The sequence below is a fragment of the Leptonychotes weddellii genome, chromosome 2, assembly GCF_054177405.1.
Source record: "Leptonychotes weddellii isolate Sample4059 chromosome 2, ASM5417740v2, whole genome shotgun sequence".
Lineage (NCBI taxonomy): Eukaryota > Metazoa > Chordata > Mammalia > Carnivora > Phocidae > Leptonychotes > Leptonychotes weddellii.
Window position 1 is genome coordinate 33,813,847 of NC_138370.1, and position 21,472 is coordinate 33,835,318.

Below are 21,472 nucleotides of genomic sequence, written 5' to 3' on the forward strand. Positions count from 1 at the left end.
TCTTCACCATTTCCTACTGTGTGGTGAGGACGTTCTCCTCCATCTTGAGGTGCTGCCAGAGGAGCAGCAGCTGGTCCACTGCAGCCTATTGCCCTAGGGGATCTGCACCATGTCTCCCACCACGAGGTCCATCCCACGGACCTCCTCCACCTGGAGCCCAGCAGCACAGCAAACGTTTTGTGGGCCTTGCTGATGCACTTCTCCAGGCTGCGGAATTGTTCCTGCTTGCTCTCTGGTCATTGTAGATGTCAGCCACACTATGTGCACCACCCTCCTCTATCTCCACGTTCTGGAACAGCTGGCAAATGCGGCTCCCAACCCAAGCCACATGCACCCCATCATCACGTGTCTGCTCACTGCTGGGTGCGTTTCTTCATTTCCTTCCCCTTTTCTCCAGTGGACCCTCAAGCCCTGGCCAGAAGAGTCACCTGTGCCCTATTTCTGCACGCCCAGGTACTTTCAACTGAAGTTGAAAGTGCCCCCTCTTCCAATTCCAGATCTCACTCCCATCCACCACCCCAGCCCCCGCCCCCCACCCCCGCAGCCCCCACTGCAAGGCCAAGTGCTTCTGTCACACATCGGCAGGCTCTCAGAATTCTTCAAAGACCACAAACACCCAAATGAGAGCAAGCAGAGGCTATTTATTCAGAGCTTGCTTTGGCAGGGAAGTCAGCCACTGTCAAACCTAGGACAGAGACTCAAGGGCAGGCAAGGAGTGGGAAGACTTTATAGTGGAAAACAAGGAAGGCTTCAGGTGGGCCCTAGTTAGAATCTGTTGACCTGGGGAAAGGAGGCAAGCATTCCGTGTGATTGGTTGGGAAGTATATTTGGCTTTCTCTGGTTGGTTCTGAATTGGAAGCATTGGTGTGGGCAGGGCAAACATTAGGGGAGCTTACATTTATTGGTCAGATCTTGACCATTTGGGTCTGGTTGGTGCAGAGATTGTGGGTCAGTGTTCTATTTTTATATGCTCTGACCATGATCCCTTTGTATGTTGTCACCCACCAGTCATCCCCTCTGCTTCCTTTGGCCACCTTTCCAAGTAAAAGCTGTCATTGGGAGTTTTCAATAGGAACTAACCTTCCAGGGTGCTGGGGGTTAGCATTTTTCCCAAGAGAAAAAGCTCCAAGTGGTAGGCCTGGTACATGCGGCCTATGCCCAGGGCTGTGTCTTTTAGGCCTTCAGCTAAAGGGTAGCTGAGCTTTTTGATTTTTAAAATTATGAAACTCGCCCACCTCTCTTAGTTCTATTGCAGTGCAGCCAGTGCTTACAGAAAACCAAATATTGTCTCTATAGTCACCATATTCTCATGAGTAGTAACTAAAAAACTGAGCATATACCACATGCAAGGTCCAGCACAGTGGATGAAGTAGGGTGTGGTGGCCATTCTGTGGCCACAAGTTTGGTATTAATCCAGTTTCTGTATTCACATAGCTCCAAATTCATTTTTGTTATGGTCTTTTCTCTGTGTCTGGATTATCACCATGGTGTAGGGAAATATGTTATGCTCTGTTACCCAGAGCCTTGGAACATCTTACAAAACCTTCCATCATTGAGGAATGATGTTTTGTCTTCATCTTTACTCTCTCCCTGCATCTGGTTAGCAACAGTTGAACAGTCAACTGGTGATTTACTGGATGCTATCTAGTTTGTTCGGTCAGCTGTTTATTAATCTGTAACTTCCTGTTAAGATGCAGGGTGTGCTTTTTAAAGAAACCTTACACAGCATAAGTTTTATTTTGGGACTGGCTGTACTAATATATAAAGAGGATCTGTGAGAATTACTTAGTCTTGTAAACTATTTTCTTCCAGCAAAATTTTGTGGGCACTTACCATGTGCCAGGCACTGTTAAGTGCACTGTAGTGCAGGAATGAATGAGATAGTCTCAGCTTCCAGAAGCTTACCATTTACTCCAGGAGGACAAGCATAATAAAGTGTGGTAAGTGCAAACATAGATGTGCAAGGTATGGCGTGATGCAAAGGAGGAACTGGAAAATTCCAGGGGAACAGAGGAGTGAGAAAGTTTTCATAGAAGAAGCTCTAAAAGGCAATCTAGGAAAGATTTCCAACAAAGATGTCACATTTTGGTGACAACATAGAGGGACAGATTGGACAAGGAAGAGCTTGAAACTAGGGAAATTATTTGAAGGTTATTTAGGAGGCTGTTGCAATGATTTAGGCAAGAGATGATAAGGGCCTAATTGAAGACTGAGAGAGAGGTTGCAGAAAAGATTTGAGAGAATTTTTACAATGGAGTGGACGGTGGGAAGTGAGGAAAAAAGATTGGAGCAACAGTTTTCGTTTAGGAGCACTTGGTAATTAGCGTTGCCTTTAAATAGAATGGAAAAGAAGGAGAAGCAGGTGAGTTGGGTGACGGCTGTGGAAACAATGGGTTCACTTTTGGACCTGTTGAAATTCAGGTGCCACGTGGGGACATCATTCGTTCATTGGATATCCAAGTTTGAAGTTTGAGAAAGAGGTCTGGGCTGGAAAAACAGATGTGAGTGACATCTAACAATTTGGAAGCATGATTCTATTAAAAACAGATTGTGTTTTCTGTATATGGCATTGGACAACTGACTAATACTTCAAAAGTATAGAGTTTATTTGAAGATATAGTTTTCTCTAGAAATTTAAGTTACTTTTAGATCATGTTTTTTTTCTTTAATGGTGTCATCTTTTATGTGGGGAATTGGGCATACCAGGGCAGGGGAAGAAAGCAGTACAAACTGAATACAATCTGCAAATTGAACTTGGGGTTTTAACATTGACATTAAAACTGTTACTTGCCTTTTCAGTATTAGAGATTTAAAAAACACACTGATAAACTATGGAAAACTGTATAGTTGCATTTAATCTTGGAATGTTGTAAAATGTTCTTTACCAACAGTGCTTTACCAGTTCCTGGGAATTCAGAAATCTGAAAAGCCTATCATCTTTTATTTGTCAAAGTGGGATTTTCAGGAATACCCCTTTGTAAAATTGTCTTTTGTATCCAGGAATCTAACCTAACCCTAAACTTAACTCAAACCCTAAATTGTAACCTTAGCTGTAACTCTGGACCCAACCCTAACCCCAAGTGAATGAATCTGTGCACCTAGACCTATACCTCATCTTCAGCTGAGCCTTAACCCTAACACTAATCACTAACTTAACCATAACCCCAACTCTGAACCTAAATATAGCACTGGCTCTTTCTTGTCACTAACCCTAACTGGAACCTAGAACTGGTAGATCTATGGGGAAGACTTATGGGGGAAAAAGGGGGAAAGACCCATTTCAGGGGTAGACCTATGGGAGAAAATGTTCTTCAGGTCTCTAGTAATTAGATAATCAAAACTGAGCAATGAATCTCAGAATAAATGAGTAATTTATAAGCAGATCATCAGCAGACCATCTTTAACAACATATCATGATTAGGTAACCTGAGTTTTCGGTTAAAAATGTCCAAAGGTCTGGCTATTGTTCCTGGATGTCCTACAGGACATACTTGCTTCTGTTCTCTAATTTCAGAATGTGTGTTTTACATTTACCTAAAGGTTGCTGCGAAAATTTGGTGAATATTTCTGAAAGGAAGGTCCAAATTAAGAGTACATTTTCATAGACTTCACAAAGGTGTAGGCTAACCTTGCTCCCAGTCTTCTAGGACTCCCCAAAGTGTAATACTATCCTATTCCGGAAGACTTACAGAAAGCTGGGGCTCTTTCATTTATATCTAAATCCCGATGTGACCCATAGCCAGACCTTACCAGCTGTAACTCATGTCTGTTAGACTAGCAGTCATTAAGACAATGTGCAGTGTTGGGCCCTGGGAATTATAGAAGTAATATAAGATACTGTATGCATTCAGAGACTTTACGGCCAAGCTGAGGAAAAAAATGATTAACATTCATTAAACAATGAGAGAGTATGACGGGACAGAATGTAGTTCAGTGCTGTATTATGTGGTACAGACCTGGATACTGAACTGCTTAAAAGTGTGGACAATACTTTCTCTTTTCTATATAACACTCAGCAGCTTACCAAAACTTTGTAACACACATTCAATCTCTCTTAGGATCCTGGGAAGTTCATAGAAGGCAGGTATTAGTATAATTGTTCATATTTCCATATGTAGAAATAGGCTCAGAGGAGTTAATTATATCCCCCCAACTCTCCCAGCAAAAGCAGCAAAGCAGAGTTTTGAACATAAGGTGGTCAATTTCAAATCCAATGGGAATGCAAGTTGGTCAAATCCAATGGGAAGCTCATTCTATTTCATGGAGTAAATGAGACTTGAACTGGGCCTTGGAGGATTGAGTAAAATTTGAAGAAATGAAAGGAAATGAGAGTATTTTGAATGGGGTAAATACTTTAAGGAGAAAGCAAGAAGCCAAGAATGGGATAGTGAAGAGACAGAGAGGGGAGTGGATGAAGTAAGATTGGTTGCAGAATATGGGGCTTTGAGAGCCAGGCAAGGGGTTTATATTACGTGTACGGTTTCACTAAGAAGTCAGTGAGCGGATGGTGGCATAAAGGAAGCGTGTGTGGGAATCTGATAGTGCGCAGGTGTACGGGGAGGATTAGAACAAGGAGGTCCCAGAGGCAGGAAGGCCATTTTAGGTCGCTCTGTGGTGTGGCTACAAGGAAGGGCCTGGAATGGGGTAGTAAGAGTTAGTGTTAAATGAAAATAAATGGGTTAAAAAGAGACGAATCAAAAGGATTGACTTAGTGCTCGACTGAGCATGAGAGAGGGAGAAAGTGAAAAAAAATCAAAGAGTTCCAAATTTCAAATAACTAGTTCTGTGGCCTCAGGCAAGTCATAGGATGTGTCTGGACCTCTCATCTGAAGACTGTGTGATGGCAGAAGCTGACAGCAACCCTCACCTCACATGTGACTGAAACTTGTTATGTATGCAGAACTGTTGGATTAATCAGCTGCTTTAATTATGAGGGGCAATTTTTAAATGTCTAGAAAGATATTCTCAATAACATTACTGAAAATAATGAAAAATTGGGAAATATCTAAATGTTCTACAATGGAGGAAGAAGTAAATAAATTATGACTATTATGTGGAAATTAAAATCACATTTGTACAACATGGGGACATAAATATTCAAAATATAAAGGTAGGTGGAGAAAACAGGACACAATACTATCTGAACATTATTAAAAATAAATATATGGGTAGAAAAAAGGACTGGAAGAAAACATTAAGTGATTATCTCTGGCTGATGGTAATGTGGCTGATTTGTATAATCACTTTTGTGCTTTGTACTTTTCTGGAATTTCCAAATTTTGTACAATGAAGCTTTTTTCTTTTATAATAAGAAAAAATATTTAGGGAAAAAAATGAGATCGGCCACTACTGTTTAAAATCTTTAGATGTGTTGTGTCCCTTCTGTTTAAAAATAAAATATAGAATAGGTATGTACATCCTTCTCTATCTGACTTGGAAAATATCGGTGGGGTGGAATAGCTTTGAAGAAGTGCCAGAGATGGAGAGGTGACCTTCTTAGGAAACAGGGAATAGAGCTGAAGAAGATTCCGGTACTGCACAGAGCAGAGATGAGTGCCTTTACTGAAAGAAAATCGGAATCCTTCTCTGTAAGGTAGTTTGATCTCTGGAAAATGCTTACAGCTCAGATAAATACAAAAGCAGCTCCGGAAGTAGCTAAGAATGTAGTTATGTCACAATTGCAAACAGTGCTTCATTGTACAAAGTATTTCATTAGGTTTGCTAACCTAAAGGAGACCTTTGCCAGGATTCCTCTTGGTTTTCCACTAGGCCTGCAAAATGTTTTCATTGATTGTGCATTCAGGCACAAGTGGAAATTGACTATCCTGTGCGTTATGAAACATTTATGTGTTAAGAATTTTTAATAAGCATTTGTATAACTAAACAAAATATTCCTAGGAAATAAGACCACAAATGTGCCCTGGAGGAACATAATTGAAAACCAGTAGAATAATTCTTAGAATCTTGATATTGATATGGATCCATGATAGTTCCTGGCTTTGTGCTCAGTAAACAGGTAATATGACGTGACAGGGCTATTTATCTGAAGCAATATGAAGTGTTACAATGGTCTTTGACTCAGTTTTCTGCTAAATATGTTATTTCACATGACCTCGTACTATCACTTAAGTCAAAACCCATGGAATTATCTTTGGTAGGCAGATAGTTTCTGACCGTTGGAGCATTCCTTTTGGTTTATCTTGGAATTTGCTTTACATTTACCTTTGTGGTGTTGTTTTCAGTAAATATATGCTAGTTCAGGGAACTCTCCTCAAATAGTTTTTTCTCCTCCCTACGATTTATGTCGGCCTTGCTATGTTTCCCCTCACTGTCTGTTCTGGATGTCCCTCTGCCACATAACAGGTAAAACACACTAGGGTCTGCCAGGGAGAGCTTGAGTTCTCTAAACACAAAGGTCCCCGAAACGCAAAAAGGCCAAACCTGAAAAGGGTCAGGGTACAACCTCTGTCTGGTTTTTCTTTTGGATCAGCTGGTTATTAGACTTTGGGTAGGCTCAGCTATGCTAATTTTCTTGGCTGTGCTCACATCTGTAAAAACGGCATGAAAGTAAACAAACGAGCATAGCAAACAGGGGAAAAACTTTCCCACTACCTCTTGCCATCTCTCAGTTTGTGATTTTTGCCTATATTTTATGCTGCCCAGTGGACAAAACTGCTTCATGCAGAGTTGGAGGTTTTTCCCAGTTGTACGATACTTGTCTATATAGGTCGTCAAAGTAAATACTGTAAGATCGTTTGCTTATGATATATCACCATAGATGATGCCAGAAACATTAGGAAAACAAAGATTCGCATGTCAATACTAATTTTTTAAAAGTTGGACCTCAGTAGAATATATTTGCACCTTTACAAATATCTCACAGGAGGAAGGTAAACACTGCTGGGAAGGAAGGATAGAGGATGGTAACAGAATGGGAACTTTATGGCCTTACTTGCAAAAATGAAATAATTAGGCTGGAGATGGCTTTTCTATTGTTGTCCTCTCACCCTGTAGTTTTACTTGAATGACTGTCAAAATAAACGACAAGTTATCACACCGTGTATAATCAATGTGACATCTGGGGCTCCATAAGAGGCCACTGTTTCTCTAACTTTAGCTAACCAGTGCACTTCCTGTAGCGTGCTTTGGGTTAATTGTCAGAGCCAAAGGGTCTGATTACCCTCGGCTTGTTTTAGAATCACTTTCTCTCTCTCTCAGCTAGAAGAAATGTCTCTTGCTGCACTTACCGCATTCCAGCATTGAAAAAGCCTGTTCTTTTGACAAATATATACAAGCAAAGAGCTAAAGGGGTAGCTCCATCCATTTGAAGAAACTTTTAAATCGTTTTGTAACTGATGATTCCTAATTTGCTTGATACATGTACATTTTACACCTTTTCCTTGACAAGTGAGCCGAGATTGTGTGGTGGTTTTCATTGTGGCCTGAAGTATAGAAGAGAAGGAGAATGAGGAAGAAAATATTTTTGAGATTTTACAGAGAGAAGGACTGAGAGTTTCACTCTGTTGTGGAATCCACTGGAATAACCAAAGTCACTCACACCAGGCAGCTTAACTGAACGCATTTTTTATACTTTAAGTTTCTGACACAACCTCAAAGCAAAGAGGAACCTCTCCAAGGACCTAATCAGATGCAAGCCTGGTAAGTCACTGACTAGCACGGAAACTTTCATGTGAAGCAAAACACTAGTAAGAATATATTTTTAGGAGGAAACTTTGGGTCCTTAAAAAAATTCTGTCCTTTCTACAACCATGAGTGTGTAAAAATAAGAATTCTCACACGGTAGATGAGGTGATTTGGGGTATCTTGCCAGGCTGCTTTGTGTTATGTTTTCCTTAGGAGGAAGGAGAGACAGAGAATATTCTTAGTTTTACCATCTAAATCTACTCTTTAAAATCAAATTGCCAGTGACTGGGTGTTTGAGGCTCCAGGCAGGTTGATGCCCTGTGAATCATGCTTTTATTTCAGTATGTTTTGCAATATTGACTGGTTGGATATACAGAGTTTTCACGAACATAAACTGAAGGATGATTTTATTGGAAAACTCAAGTATATCTTGCTTTTAGAAGATCCAGTTCCATTTTTTAAAAACCTTGCTTTTTGTCCTTTAATAATATTTTTAGTGTTGAAGAGATGAAACCATAAAGCATTGAGTTGATGACAAAGAAGATATAAATGAAACTGTAATAGCAAAAATATTAGAATAAGATGTGCATTTCCACAGAAAAGCTGGACATCTAAACTTCAAAACACAGAGGCAGAAAAGGTAACTTTTTACTTTACATTTATCCATAGAAATTGCCTTTATTTTTGTAACCAGACCCACTAAGCTGGCCTTTATATGATCCTTTGCCCTCATGAAGCAAGTGGGGAAATACCTCTATGTGAAATGATTGCAGTTTATTAAATGTCAAAGAGAAACTTGTTAACCAGACGTATCAGATAACCAATTGCCATGCAGAGCAGTTGACAACCACGGGACTACACAAAATGCATAGTTTATAAATAATTAGGAAAAAGATTAGAAAGCATGCACTCATGTTATGCTATATGTTCCTAAAAAGAATAAATATTACCAGTAGTGTCATTCATAAGAATGATTAAGTATCAGTGTGTTAGAAAACTGTGAATGCAGACAATTTCAGCCTAACTCCATAATCTCAGATATGGGCAAGATGTAAGCATAGGAATGAGGTTTCAAGGACAAGCGTTGGGGGAGGGGAGTCCAGGTTTGATGTATTTTTTGTGGCTATGGACTGAAAAAACCAGTTTCCCAGGAAGGACTCCTGCAGTTAGGAGATGGGATTTTTTTTCCCTTCTCTAGTCCTGAGAATTTCTCTTCCCTGAGATGAGGGAAGGAATGGAAGCCTCTCAGTCTCTTTTCTGGATGTTCTTGTTCTTTGCAAAGGAGGAAATTAAATTGCCAGGATAGGATCCTGGCCAAGTCAGAGAAACCCTCAGGGGATCTATGGGATTCTATGGGGCTGAGAAGGCCTACCTGACATGAACCCCCTGCAATTTTATGCAGAATTGCTGGTGAAGAACCACTGCTTTGCATAAGGAGAACATTTGAAGAAAAGCACTTGCACAAGTAGAGGAGAGACAGGTCTTTGAACTACAGCTGCCTTTGAAGCTAGGGCCTCTATTGCTCTAATATACACTCTAGATCTCGGGATATTCAGGAAAAAAACAGGCTCAATTCAAGACCTCTCGGCTCGTGCTTTGTACAGGGATCTGTGTACGGAGGGCGAGAGGACAAGATGCTTCCTGCCCTTTGCAAATAAATACAGGTCAGCCAGTGAAATTTAGGAACACTATAATTGGGTTAGACTTGCCCAGGCAGTGACAGAGAGGGTCAGTTGGGAGTTGGGAGATGAAGACTCAAGTGGAAAATCAGAATACTAGAACACTCGGATCACAGGAAAGGAGGCATGTGGTTCTGATGATCGAGGCAAAGAGAGAAATTGGGAGCTAGAAGTAGTCAGTGAGAGCAGAATAGGGCAGGCTGAAAGGAAGGAATCATGAAGGAATCACGACTCCGAATTGATGCGCCAGGGGAGCTGGCCATGGCCACGGTGGCCTAAAGGTGCTGCAGCAGATCGGGCAAACTCTCTTCCCCATACTGTGGGTAGGCAAACTCTGGCTAAAATATTATATCATGGATTAAAAGTTACCTCAAGAAATCTTCTATTCTGACTCCCTCATTTCATATACACGGAAAGTGAAGCCTGTGGCCTAACTAACCCAGAACCATACAGGGAAGGAAATCAGAGAAATTAGCTAAATTGACACAGTTCAGAGTCAGCAGAGATGTCTAATGGCCTTCTCACACTTGGCATGTCCCAAACTCTACCCCTACATTTTCTTTGTCTACAACCTTTCTCCATTAATGGCATCTCCATCTTTCCTGGAACTTCGGGGTCACTCTTGATTTTGCTTTTTCTCTCACACCTACATTCAATCCTTCAGGAAGTTTAGTCAGTTCTGCCTTCAGAAATATCCCGAATCTGACCATTTGGTTCAAGCCGCCAAAGCTCCGCCCTGGGTGATTGCAGGAGGTGCTCTCTCTGCTTGTCATGTGCCCCCTCCATGTATATGTTCAACACGACAGCCAGAATGACGATGTTAAAGCATAAGTCAGATCACATTCCTCTGCTGCACTAAACGAACAAATAAACTGCGAATGAATAAAATATCTCCTTGAGTAGCATTAGGAAAGAAAGAGCCATTATTTATGTGATATATGTCATTCACCTGGGAAAGGGAAGGAGGGAGGTGAGGGAAACTAGCATTTTTTGAGAGTCTATGATGGAATTTGTGTAAAGGAACTTGTATGGTGCTTTTTGCACATCTGGCACTCATGACATGGTAGCTGTTTTTATTTTATTTAATTTTTACCGACTTCATGAGGTGGATATTATGATCCCTTTTTGGCAGGTAAGGAAACTTTGGCTCAGAGACAGGTTATAGATTTCAGGGTCACTTAACTAGTGGTGGTGGAGCAAGGATTCAATCCCAAGGCCCTGCACCTTCCCCAATCCTATTGTTCCACTATGATCTTCAGAAAGGACCCCTAGGAGCATACAGCAGGTGTATATATGCACGCATGTAGGCATTATTCACCATAGACATGGATAAGACGGAAACTGGCAAAAACTCCTCCCTGGTGCCTCTTAACTTCTTTTTATAACCCAGCTGCTGAGCCCTTTGCCTTACTCCTGGACACCCATTCAGTGTCTCATATTTTCAGATGTCCTTAACCTCAGCGATCATCATTCCATTATTCAACCTGTCTGAGTTTCACTTTTCTCATCTGTAAAACTGAAATGATTATATCCCCCTCATGGATTCATTATGAAGATTAAGCAAGAATAAAAGCCAACATTTATTGAGTGCTTGCTGTATACCAGATAGTACTACAGTACTATTTTAAGCACCTTATATGGATTAATTTATTAATCTTCACAACTACCCTATGGAGTGAGTATAATTACTATCATTGTGATCATTTAATGAGTGGATAAGCTGAATATCAGAGATTAAATGACCTGCCCAAGGTTACCCAGCTAACAGCAAAGATTCAAACTGGGGCAGTCTGACTCTGTGGACCCTTTGCGCCATTTCCCCTATGCGTCTTCATTTGTAAAACAAGGATAATCTCTAAATAATAAATAATATTAAAATAAGCATAAGATGATAAGAAAGAATAGCTATCATTTACTAAATGCCAACTTGTACAAAACAGTGTGCTTGCTCCCCTGCACTGGCCCCTCTGGGGGCCTCCAGCACTGCAGAGTTATTATAAGGATAAATGACATGACTAGTGCTTGCACATCACAGAAGATGAATAAATATTGTCTGCTTTCCACTCAGAGATAACCAGTATCAATACTTTTACATAGAAACTTCTAGACACTTTTCTATGCCTACTTACAAATAAATAAGTAAATATGGATTATATTGTACACCCTATTTTCAACATCCAAATTTGTTCATATTTTGCATAGTAAAAAAAACAACATGCTTTCTCAGTGAATTTGATGTCACCCCCAAGTCAGAAAACATTCTTGGGGTTCTTGAGGGAGGAAAAAAATCTAGATATTGCAATGGTTTGTGACTCTCCCTGCCTTTCTAAATATATTTTATTTTTGTTTTTAAGGAAGGTTCTGCATCATGTGTTGTTAATTTGCAAACTGGGTTATTTTGTTTTTCTCTCTCAAGAATTGAGTCTTTTTAATTTACATGAAGCCTTTAGTTGGTTTCTTTTCTTTTCTTTTAAGATTTTATTTATTTATTTGACAGAGAGAGACAGTGAGAGAGGGAACACAAGCAGGGGGAGTGGGAGAGGGAGAAGCAGGCTTCCCGCTGAGCGGGGAGCCCAAGGTGGGGCTCGATCCCAGGACCCTGGGATCATGACCCAAGCCGAAGGCAGACACTTAATAACGACTGAGCCACCCAGGTGCCCCTAGTTAGTTTCTTTTCAAACACTTGAGTGTAGTCAGTAGACCTTCACAGGGGAAAAAAAAATCCCCACCATTAAAGCGACAGACCACATGCTTGGGCTTCTGAAGCTGCTTGGTTTCTTCTCGGCGTGCCCTGGGCCTGTAATTTGACTATCCCCGCTTATGAAAGCTTTCATCCCCTACTACCTGAATTCTCAAGACTATATAATCTTCACAGGGTGGTAAAATGCTACAATATTTTACAATTTTTATAAAATTTTGTATTTTGCAACTATTACAAAAAAGTAGACTATGACTCACACAGTTTTACTGGAGCCATCCTTCAAGCAAGTTCATGAATAATATGATCTCAACAATATTTTGTTGGATGAAGCATCAGCAGAAACTGATAGTTTAGAGTCTGAGAAATCCGTTTAGGAGACGATAGTAAACATAAAGTCCCCCTATAATTTACATCTCATGTTTAGCCTTGCGGTTTGTTCTATCCCATATACATACATATGTCTGAAGGTTTGATAGGGAATTTTTAGGTCACCACGATCTCTGCTCAGTTTTTTTTTTTTTTAAGATTTTATTTATTTATTTGAGAGAGAGAGACAAAGATAGCGACAGCACGAGAGAGATGAGCAAGCAGAATGTGGAGGGGAGGGAGAAGCAGGCTCCTGCTGAGCAAGGAGCCCGATACAAAACTCAATCCCAGGACCCTGGGATCATCCCTGCTCAGTTTTAAACAGGGCTAATGAATCGTTGAACACTACATCAAAAACTAATGATGTACTATATGCGGGCTAACTGAACATAATAAAAGTAAATAAATGAAAATTAAAATTAAACAGGAGTTTAATATCTTAAACATTTTTAACTTTCAAATGACTTCTCTGGAAAAAAACAAACATAGATTTCTTAGGCAGAAAATACAGACCAACCATCAAAACAGATAATCAATATTTTTTAAATCACTCTTGAAAGGATAATAAGAGCAGCTGACATTTTTTTTAAAAGAGTTTTATTTATTTATTTGACCGAGAGAGACACAAGCAGGAGGAGTGGGAGAGGGAGAAGCAGGCCTCCCGCTGAGCAGGGAGCCCAATGTGGGGCTCCATCCCAGGACCCTGAGATCATGATCTGAGCTTAAGGCAGACCTTAACAACTGAGCCACCCAGGTGCCCCAACAGCTAACATTTTTATAGCACTTGTTTACTTGTGGGCACGTCCCTAAGGGCTTTATATTACATGTAATTAATTTATATGAAGCATAGTTTTCACAAATATCTTACGAGATAGGGACTTTAAATAATGATTGGAAATAAAAAGAAATTTATCTCAATAAATAAATTTTGAGAAAAATAAGATTGCTTTAACGTACTCATGTGTGAAAATGGGTATAGTCAACAAATTTGATGGTGGGAAAATAATGGAACGTATAACAAAATAGCTTAATTTATTTTTTTCTAAAAAGATAACTTAAGAAGCCATTGGATAGCTTGGCTAAAAACACTTTTTGGATATTGTCTGATCTTAAAATCATCAGGAAAAAAGTTTGATGCATTTAAGAAGTCTCAATCATTTCACCATCTATGTCAGTCAAATTATAATGCTGTACACCTTAAGCTTATGCAGTAGTGTTGTATATCAATTTTATCTCCATAAAACTGGAAAAGAAAAAAGAAATCTCTTAGGAGTAAGAGTGTCAAGGTTAAGCAAAGAAATATTGCTTGCAACATACAATTTGAAAATAAAGAAGGGAGGCATTCCTAGGAAGTTAGTAACTTAGTTGCCAGGGCAACTCTTTTATGATAAAACAAAGGAAAGTCAAAGGAAATGTTCTGTATGCTGTGGGGTTTTTGTTGTTGTTTCTTCCTTATTTTGTTCTGCTAGACATAAGGAAGAGAACACTTAGGGTTTTGGAGCAGAGAGGAAGAAAAGTAACTTTCTCCTAGAAAAGAAGATTCAGGGATTTTAGATTCCTTGAATAATTAAGACTTAGATACAGATAAAGTCCTACTAATTAGAATAAAGAACAATTAAAGGCCTGATAGGGCAATAAGCTTTCTTGTCTAACAAGATTGTTGCATATATGTAATATACATAGTAGACAATCAATTTCTGATCTTAAGAAAAGGCTCAGTGAGTCCTTCTTAAAGTCAGAACTATTAAACTTGAATTCTAATTCAGAGTAGCCAAATGTACCTGGATGTTTTGAGTTTCTTTAAATCTTGCTCTGTATCAGCTTATGTAGTTATGCAAGAGTTAATAAATATTTTCCCTCTCTCACTCTATTTTCTAGAAAAGAATAATTGACCGGATTGTAACTAAGTGTATTACTTCTTAGCTGGAAAGTATACATCACTCATCTGCATCTCCATACTTCATCACTTTTCACCTGGTGGCAACTCAGCTTCCCTATTGGAAACATAATTAGTGTTCTGTGATAGTATGTGTATACTCAAACCTTTTGTGATAGCACACATTTTAGGTTTAATATTTTATAAAGGATTGTACACATATTGGGTCAGTGTCTATATGGTAAGCCGGGTATTTTCCCATTTCTAATAAAACCCTAGCTTAGAGCTTCCTGCTTTCTGAGCTTTGTAGGAGGCAGCCAGAAACCAGTGTATGTTACCTGAGACATGTTTGTTTCCTTTGGCTCTCAACTGAGTTTGGCATCGTCTTCCCTTTTCCTTGGCAGAAGGTAGAAATTAGAACCGTGAAGGGGATTTAAATGCAGCATTTGGGGCAGCACCCTGCCAAGCAAGCCAGCCATTGACACCCGAGGTAAGGTTATGACAAGGTTTCTCAACAGTTATGACTCCAAGAGTGAAGATTAACATTCACCTTGCCTTGGACTGATGTTACTTTTACTCCCCTCTGAAAACAATCAAGATAACCATGTCCATGTTCAGATTGTCTCAATCAGCTGTGGTTTCTCTTTCAGACAAAAGTGGTGCCAATGAATGTTACTTCTGCTCTGGCCTAAATAGCACTTTTCTCTTTATTTTAAAGTGTCATTTTACCAGGAGATGTAGTGAGGGGAGGAAAAAGCTTTAAATAAATAAGCTTTTTCTTTCTTTGTTAAGCTTTGCTCCCTGAAGACCAGTGTCCATAACATCTCTACGTAAACTCAGTTTACTCCTATTTCATCTCCAATAGCCATGCCCGCTCTTGGAGAGAGATGGCTTTCTAGCTTATTCAGAAAAGAAGCTATGAGGCATATTCATGCCTTAGCTTCCCTCTTGTCTGCTTCTAAAGTAACCATATGTTTACCCATCTTATTCTCCCTCCTATCTTAGAGGAAAAGAAATCCTTCATTTCTTTCCAAAGCCAATTTTTTTCATCTTTGTTAATGATCTTTCTCTTTTCCCACCTTTTCTGGGGTTTAATTTACTGATTTTTCTACTCTCTTTCTCTCTTCTAGCTTTTCTTTCCCCCTGCCTGTAAATGTAGATGAGTCTCAACCTTGCACAAAAACCTTCTCTAAGGTCACACACTCCATCCAGTTACCCCCCTTTTCCTCTGCTTGGTTTCATTGCCAACTTCTTTTTTTTTAAGATTTTTATTTATTTTATTTTGAGAGAGAGAGCAAGAGAGAGAAAGAGCACAAGCAGGGGGAGCAGAGGCAGAGGGAGCTGAGCAGGGAGTCCGAAGCAGGACTGGATCCCAGAGATGCTTAACCAACTGAGCCACCCACATGCCCCTCATTGCCAACTTCTTGATAGAGTTTTCTACAATCACTACTTTCTCATCTCTCATGTACTTTTCACCTTGGTTTCCGTCCTCATGACTCAACTGAACTTATCATAGCAAAGGTCATCCTTGGTCTCAAATCCAGTGTCCTTCTGAGTGGTCATCTAACTGGACCTCAGCACAGCCCTCCCTTCCAACACTCCTCCCCTGGGTTTGTAAAGCAGCTCTCTTCTCCCTAACTAGTCTCACCCTTAAATGTCACCCATGGTTCTGTCCTGGGTTGATATTAATTGAGGCTGAGGAGGTGGACTTGGCAATGGCTCCTACCATGTTCTGTCCAGTGACACTTCAAGGCATGGATTAGTCATTGGGTTCCATTTTCTCTTCTTCCCTATAGTATTACAGAAATTAGAATTTTGCAAAATATCTGACACTCAAATCCAGGAGTTGCTATTGTTGTTTTCCTTCTTGCCTCACCCTAATAGAGGAAGGAATTCACCTTTGGTGACAAAGGCCTTGGTCATTCTCTTTGTCATGTACTGGCTTATTGAAGTAGATCAGAACAAAAGAGGGTCTTTATGAAAGTATGTGAAAACTTGGACAGTTCTTGCATCTGGGCTCTTTGGATTAAGTCAAAATGAACATTTTCCCTACATGGTGCTACCATGAGTCCATGTGCCCCTGAGTCTGGTGTCTCAGTGAAAGACATGGCAGCATGGTCCATTCTAGTGGAGTCATTGCATAAGGTTTTTTTTTTAAGATTTTATTTATTTGGGGAACCTGGGTGGCTCAGTCTGTTAAGCGGCTGCTTTCAGCTTAGGTCAGGTCATGATCCCAGGGTCCTGGGATGGAGCCCCCGTTGGGCCCACTGCTCAGCAGGGAGTCTGCTTCTCCCTTTCTTCCCCGCTCATGCTCTCTTTCGCTATCTCTGTTGCTATCTCTCTCTCTCTCAAGTAAATAAAATCTTAAAAAAAAATAATAAACTGCAGTTGCTGTGGTATATTGTGAATTTTGAAAAAAAATTATTTATTTGAGAGAGAGGGAGAGAGCGAGAGCAAGCTATAGCGGGGGGAGGGGCAGAGGGAGAGAGAGAGAAGCAGGCTCCCTGCTGAGCAGGGAGCCCCACACAGGGCTCGATCCCAGGACCCTGGGATCATGCTCTGAGCTGAGGGCAGTCGCTTAACTGAATGAGCCACCCAGGTGCCCCTGCATAAAGTGTTTTTGATGTACAAGTACTATATCTTTATTTAGAAAATGGCTGTACTTGTTACAAGTTATGCAATATCTCTTTGCCATGGCATTGAGAAATGTCCGGGAAATCACCCAGGGAAGCTTTCCTGTGGTCTCTGGGTATATTCCCTTAAAGGTTTCTCCAAAGTTAGATGATTCACTTATGCTACAGATTTGTTTGTGGAGGCTGTAGTTACTTGCCTACTTCTCATTTCAGCAGAGTCTTCCTTTTCTCCTTTTTTTTCTTTTCTGCCCTTCCTTCTTGCTCATGGGACTATTTTACTGGAAACTATTAATAACCCTCCCAAAACTGCACGTTCAACTTTCTTCTAAAGAACAGAGGAAACAGACAACAGAAGTTGTGAACATACCAAACTGAAAGAGAAAAATTTAGAAAGTAGCAAAGAAGCCTGAAATAAAGTGTAAGACGTATCTCATGGCCGCGAGGGAGAAGGAGAGCAGAGAACCTATCGCAGAAGCTATAGGAATTTCAAAGGCCTTCTCTGGCACCATGGTATCAGTGAAGAGGGAAACTAATCATCCCAGATAGGTAGTTGGGAGTTTTAGAGTTTCAAAATTCACTTAATATTGCACCGTTCACATGTGTAATAGGTGTAATAAAGTTTATTTCTAGCACTTATTAAAAGCCCAGTGTACTGGGGTTTTTTTGGAGGAACTAAACATATCGATTTTCTCAGGCTCAAACAATCCTTTGGTTTTCCTTTTTTTCAGACATAACTTTTAAAGGAATGTGAACACTTTTGATAATTTTCCAAGGAGCATTTATTTACAGTCACCCTTTTAGGTTGTAAAGAATTATCAGAAGACTCTTTTCTTTACCTTACTTTGTAGTTTTGTATATTCTAGACAGTTCAAAGGTTTACACCAGAATAAAGCCACTTGAATTTAGAGTGGAAGTGCTTGGGTGGGAAAGGATTGATCATGCTAATGATATTGTATATTGTTTGTTCTTTCCTTCCATCTCCCAAATATTTCCATCCATCTATACCCAAACAAAAAGTTGTTTATTCCTTTTTGTTTAGTTTTGCTTCACATTTCTTTTTAATCAAAGTATTCACTAATTACTTTGGGAGTTTAAGTTACCCAGTCTAGTAAAACACCATCCAGAGTCTGAAATTATGTAACACCACCCTTTTGAATAATCTACAATGTTTGTAACTCAGCTGCAAAGTTTTTTTCACGATCTAATGTTTCTTCAGAAGTTGAATGGCAAACAGCAGGGAATCTATCATTTCAGAATTCTCCTTCCGGTAGAATGAATCTAGGATTTATGCTTTAGATACACGTGAACACAGTTGCAAAATTATCCATCTTGCTGAAGAGCAGAGTTGAGACCAGACAAAAGAATGTACAATTCAGTGGTTTCCTTTTGCTCAATTTATAATGATTCCACTGTAAGCAGTATAAATAATGATAATTTTTTTCTCAAACCTTGCCTTGAATCAGAATCGGAGGGCCGGCTCCATACGGATTGCTGGGCTTCACCTCCAGAGTTTCTGATTCAGTGGTCCTGGGGAAGCCTGAGAATTTGCATTCGTAACGAGTTCCCCGGTGATGTTGATGCTACTTGTACGGAGATTGCACGGTGACAGCCGCTGCTCTAATTATAATGTTACAGCATGATAATTATACATGGTAATTTGAGTTTCTATTTTCCTCTCTGCATATACGAGAGAAACTGAACGATTAATGTGGGAATTGCAATTTTTGGTAAAGAACACACACTGAAAAAAATGATATTTTAAGAACTGGCTATTCCCTATAACCTCAAAAGTATAACATAGTATATATAAAACACCTGAGACAAACTGAGTCATCTTTTTCTCAGTGATTTGCTGCTACGGAACAACTCTCTGGTTTTGCCTTTGCAAACAGACCACGAGATTGACTTCAGATGACTATTGCTGAGGCTGGATCCATTTATACACAAAACCCGTCTCATCAGCAGTCCAGTTACATTTTCAATCCTGTTGGCCTATTTGACACCACAATATGTAATTAATGGTCATCTGCCCCAGTGACAGGATTAAATCAGGACATGCTACTACAGCCAAAGCAAGTGTCTTTCTCTGGTAGGTTTACCTTTGGAATTCAAACACAAATCAAATTCCCTGAGTCGCTATTCAAAGAACAGGTGCAAGAGTGCCCCACAATGTGTTTTTATTGGTTTTGCCTCACTTTTTAAAAAAGTTTAACAATTTATGGTTTTTGAAGACCACTAGTCTTTTCTTTGAATATTCCCTATATTGGATAGTTCAACTTTTTTTAAAGCCCCAAGAGAGAAGAGCTCGAGGAGCTCTGGCAAGCACAACTCACACACTATACAAAAGGCAAGCAAAGATGGCACAGCCATAATTGAGCCACGGCTGTGGCTGTGGATGCCTGTCCACAGAGGCTGGTAGATGCATGCCGCAGGAAGAAGAAAAGCCCCACGGTGCACAAGGACTGTGCTCTTACGGGACTGTTAGCTCTGGTGACTGTTGTACAGAGGCTGATGAAGAGCAGTGGAATGGCGTTGAGTATTAAACATGCACAGTAGTAGAAGTGCTTACATATTTTTCTTTCCAAACATTTGGTGTCCTGCAACATGCAGCCTGAGTCTAAAAGAGCTATACAATTGCTATTGTTTAAATCTGGTTCTACGTTAGCAAAATTATCTTAAGGGAAAACATGGGGAAATGGATCAACAACATTGCATTTGGTTATGATTGTCAAGCATGTTCTCTCTTTGATCTGCCTCATCTAGATTGCTTCCCCTCAACTTTCAGTGTAAAACTGCCACCAGGGAGAGGCAAAGAGAGTCAGGGAAGTGCTTTTAGCCTTTGCCTCTTTCCTGCTCTTCATTTTTGAACCCTTTTGTCCTACCCCCTTTATCTCTCCCTTTTACCACCCCTTCCTCTTCTAATATAGAAAATGACGATAAAGTCATGAACTGGTTGCCCAGCTGCACACGAGAAACAATTCTTTTCTTTTTAAGATTTTATTCATTCATTTATTTATTTGAGAGAGTGAGTGAGCTTGAGCAGAGAGAGGAGCAGAGGGAGAGGGACAAGTAGATTCTGGGCTGAGCATGGAGCCCGACAAGGGGCTCCATCCCATGCCACTGAGATCATGACATAAGCTGAAACCAAACGTCAGACACTTAGCTGACTGAGCCACCCAGGTGCCCCACAATCCTTTTATTTTATAGCTATGACTAGAATAGATATAGTCTCAATTATATTTTCCAGCTTATTCAATCTCACTTTTATTTTTATTATGTTATGATAATCACCATACATTACATCATTAGTTTTTGATGTAGTGTTCCATGATTCATTGTTTGCGTATAACATTCAGTGCTCCATTCAATATGTGCCCTTTTTAATACCCATCACCAGGCTAACCCATCCCCCACACCCTCCCCTCTAGAACCCTCAGTTTGTTTCTCAGAGTCCATAGTCTCTCATGGTTCATCTGCCCCTCTGAAGTCCCCCCTTCATTTTTCCCTTCCTACTATCTTCCTCTTTTTTTTTTTTTTAACATATAATGTATTACTTGTTTCAGAGGTACAGGTCTGTGATTCAACAGTCTTACACAATACACAGTGCTCACCATAGCAATACCCTCCCCAATATCTATCACCCAGCCACCCCATCCCTCCAACCCCCCAACAGTCCAGCAACCTTCAGTTTGTTTCCTGAGATTAAGAATTCCTCATATCAGTGAGATCATATGATACATGTCTTTCTCTGATTGACTTATTTCGCTCAGCGTAATACCTTCCAGTTCCATCCACGTCATTGCAAATGGCAAGATCTCATTCCTTTTGATGGCTGCATAATATTCCACTGTATATATATATACCACATCTTCTTTATCTATTCATCTGTCGATGGACATCTTGGCTCTTTCCACAGTTTGGCTATTGTGGACATTACTGCTATAAACATTGGGGTGCACGTGCCCCTTTGGATCACTACATTTGTATATTTGGGGTAAAGACCCAGTAGTGCAATTGCTGAGTCAAAGGGTAGCTCTATTTTCAACTTTATGAGGAACCTCCATACTGTTTTCCAGAGTGGCTACACCAGCTTGCATTCCCACCAACAGTGTAGAAGGGTTCCTCTTTCTCCGCATCCCCGCCAACACCTGTCGTTTCCTGACTTGTTAATTTTAGTCATTCTGACTGGTGTGAGGTGATATCTCATTGAGGTTTTGATTTGGATTTCCCTGATGCTGAGCAATGTTGAGCACTTTTTCATGTGTCTGTTGGCCATTTGGTTGTCTTCTTTGGAAAAATGTCTGTTCATGTCTTCTGCCCATTTCTTGATTGGATCATTTTTTCAGAGAAATGGAGCAAATAATCCTAAAATTTGTATGGAACCAGAAAAGACCCCCGAATAGCTTTGTTCTTTGGGTGTTGAGTTTGATAAGTTCTTTATAGATTTTGGATACTAGCCCTTTATCTGATAGGTCATTTGCAAAGATCTTCTCCATTCTGTTGGTTTTCTTTTGGTTTTGTTGACTGTTTCTTTTGCTGTGCAAAAGCTTTTTATCTTGATGAAGTCCCAGTA

General features: G+C 40.1%; 1 protein-coding gene across 2 annotated transcripts in view; it reads left to right on the plus strand.

Moving 5' to 3' along the window:
- Positions 1 to 1,772: 1,772 nt before the first annotated feature.
- Positions 1,773 to 21,472, plus strand: part of PSD3 (pleckstrin and Sec7 domain containing 3) — a 542,217-nt gene continuing 522,517 nt past the window's right edge. The window contains exons 1-4 of one of the 2 annotated variants that reach the window (XM_081809797.1): positions 1,773 to 1,940; positions 2,422 to 7,659; positions 8,142 to 8,284; positions 14,671 to 14,756. The gene's annotated coding sequence lies outside the window, so the exon portion shown is untranslated. Of the gene's footprint in view, positions 7,660 to 8,141; positions 8,285 to 14,670; positions 14,757 to 21,472 lie in introns of both variants that reach the window. The other variant, XM_081809790.1, reaches the window with a different exon arrangement.